Source organism: Solanum tuberosum, unplaced genomic scaffold, assembly GCF_000226075.1.
Source record: "Solanum tuberosum cultivar DM 1-3 516 R44 unplaced genomic scaffold, SolTub_3.0 scf00361, whole genome shotgun sequence".
Classification (NCBI taxonomy): domain Eukaryota; kingdom Viridiplantae; phylum Streptophyta; class Magnoliopsida; order Solanales; family Solanaceae; genus Solanum; species Solanum tuberosum.
The window spans coordinates 239,422-243,056 of record NW_006239286.1 but is presented as its reverse complement, the minus strand read 5'-3'; positions in this window follow the sequence as shown (position 1 = coordinate 243,056).

Below are 3,635 nucleotides of genomic sequence, written 5' to 3'. Positions count from 1 at the left end.
GGGCTAATAACGAAATTTTTGAAGCGATTGTTTTCGTGGATAAAGGAATAAGTTTTTTTTTTATCACAAACGTGTATTTTTTCTTTGACGCTATTTAAGGCATAATAAGACTACCCACATGCAACATTTTAAAATTTTTTTATGTTGTCAATTATCATGATTTATAGTATTTTTACGCAATTTTAAATATAAAAAAAAATTAAAAATAAGACAAATAAATTAAAATGGACCCAATATATGTTATTTTTGTTGTCTCAATTTATGTGACACAAATGAAATTTGGAGAGTCATCTAAATTTTCATTTTTTTTTTTAAAATGTTTTAAGTTATTAATTATTGTGATTTATAATATTTTTATGTAACTTTCAAATAACGTACATTACTGGTCACTTTGTCCTAATTTATGTGATATGGATAAAATTACAAAATTAACCCTTTTAAAATGTCTTTCAGATATTTGAAGTTGTTAATTATTATTATTATTTATAATACTTTTTTGGTAATTTTAAAATGATATGTGTTATTTTTTTTGTCCCAATATATTTGAGCCTGATAGAATTTTGAGAGTCAATGTATTGTATTATATAGGTTTTAAATATTTTAAATTGGTAATTATTGTAATTTTTAATGCTTTTTAAGTCATTTGTAAATGATATATGTTGCTTCCTTGATTGGGACTTTTCCATTTGTGACATATATATATATATATATATAGATATTTGGTGCCCGTGCCAGCATGGGCCCAATAAATATTAATTTTTTTTGTTTTAATTTATGTGATATAAATGGAATTTGAATATCAGTCGATTTTTTATATGTTTTCTTAAAAATATATTTGAAGTTATTAAATTGTTGTGATTTATAGTATTTTTGTGATAGTTTTGAATAATATAGATTACTCATGTTTCAATTCACGTGAATAATCATAAATATTTTCAGTTGTTAATTTATTGTGAATTCTAGAAATTTTGACGTTATTTTCAAGTAGTACATGTTACTTATTGTATTCCAATTAGTCAACCAAATTTCTTATATGATTTAAAAATATTTTTAATTACTAATTATTGTGATTTATAGCATCTTTTATGTAACTTTTAATAATATATAATTTGTTCAAATTCATATGACAATGATAAGATTTCAAGAGTCAACGCATAAAATTATTTTTTAAAAAGTTGTACCTCTAATATATTTTGTAGCTAAAATATACTCTCTCCGTCCACTTGCATTTGTCATGTTGCACTTTATGAAAGTCTATTTGACTAATTTTCAAAGTTAAATCAGATTATATTAATTTGATATTTTTTTAAAAAAATAAATTAAATATGCAAAATCTATACAAAAAGTACTATAAATTGTATTTTTTTGCCTATGAATATGATGAAAAAAACATTGTAAAATATTAGTTAAAATTCTTATAGTTTGACTACTAAAAAGGAAATCATAACAATTAAAAGTGCATAGAGAGAGTAATAAATAGGTAATTAAATTTCAAGAAATTTAAAATAAAAGGTTGAAAAAAAGAATTAGATAGACAACATATATTGAAAATTGAAACATATAAATAATAAATGGGCCCAAATGAGGTCAAACTTTTTGGCTAATAAAGTAGTAGGTAATTAATAATATAAATTTTAAAGGTACAACCATAAAAGAAGATTGTACAACAACATCAAGCACATATTGTTCAACACTTGTCATGTGCTAAGTAGTAGATATTCCCACTTATTAGATATAGTAATATATATATTAGATACAAATATTATTATATATAAAATACCTCTTCTATTTATATTGTATTTAGTGAATTATTTGTGTTTTTTATGATCACGCGAAGCACGGATAAGTTTACTAGTATATATATAAACCAAAAACTAATGAAAAAAAAAATAAAAAATAAAAATTAAAAAGGTGACAAGTCTACTGGCTCTTGCGCCTTGTAACTTGTTACTCATTTAACTTTCACGTGAACTTTAGTTTCGCGTGATATATTATTACAATGTTGAATTAAATCAACACTATAAAACACGAGTAAACTTAAAGCAAAAATGATATCAAAGCAGATTTTGGTGTAACCATTGATTTATTTTTATTTTAGACAAATAATTTTTACAGCAAAGCAGCAATTTTTTTTATTAAAGCAAAATTATTATTTTTTAGAAAAAGCAACAAATTTTTTTTTTTTTTTTAAAGCAGGAAAGTGCAGATTCCTTGTGCCTTGTAAGGCTCATGTCAGTTGGGCCTTACAAGGCTAAAAGCTGCCTGCGCCTTACAGGTTGCATGGATATCCGCGCCTTACGATTGAAACCCTGATTTAAACGGTATTTAAATTTGTTGCCCTTTTGATTCGATAAATAATTTTGTTGCCCTTTTAGAATTTTCGAAAAATTTTGTTGTCCTTTTGACTTCGGACTCCTCAGAAATATACTTAAACTTGTTGTTTTTTTGTGAGCTTTACGCTCTAATAATTCAGGTAGAAAAACAACAACTAATAATTGGCTTGATTAGTTTCGAGATGTATTTTAATATATAAAGATTAATAATTTAAATTAAAAAAAACAATTAAAAATTAGGATGTAAAACTCGAAAATAAAAGAGATAATAATTAGTATGCTTTTTTTTACCATGATGCATGTCTTTATGTTGTACTAATTGTATCAATCAATATATCACCTAACTAGGGACAACTTTCCATTTTGTTCATTTGTTGTACCATATATATTGATTTGTTTTTATAAAAAAAGTTTTTGAGTATTGTACATAAAGACACTACTAAAAAATTGTGGACCGCTATGTCGTTCGTTGCTAACGAAAATATGTCGCTAAGTCATCGCTTTGTTGCTAAGTAGGATTAGCAACATATTTCGTCATTTAGTAAGAAAATTTGTCCGTCGCTAAATTCAGTTATTTAGTAGTGATACATTTATTAATTTATGTAAAATGGCAATATAAAATAGGGTAAATTATGCAAAATATCAAATCATAAACTTTACTTATCATCTTTTTAGTCTAATTTATAAAAATTACCTAAAATGGTCATTCGATCATATTTTTTTCAAATAAATAGCCACACAACCTTTTTTTCTTCTTCTTCATCTTTCTTCGCCGTCTACCTCCTCCTTCTTTTCTTTGTTGCTTTCCTTTTTCTTTAAAATTTGATGTATCTCAAATGTGAATTATTATGAGCGAATTATATATTAAAAGATCCGAAATATCGAGAGAATTTCATATTTAAAATATGGGATTATTTAGAGACAATTTTGAGTTGGTCGGGATTGAATAGTCAGTTTTGTATAGACTGTGTATACTTCATGTATAGTTAAACTATATTCAATATTCATCTTTTTGAGTGTATCATAATGTATAGTCAGTGTATAGCTTATGTATACGTAAGCTATATTGTATAGTCAATGTATACTTTCTATGATTTTTGACTATTTTTTTTATGTAAATATAAACATGACTATATTTATTGTAAGCTAATTACTTTATTATATATATTGAAACTAATTATCTTACACTCGTAATGGATTAAGTTTTTCACAAACTTGTAATAATATAAGTTATACATAATGAAAAGGTAAAACAATTTCACTTATGAGTAGCGTACAAAACTTAATCTCTTGTAATTATAA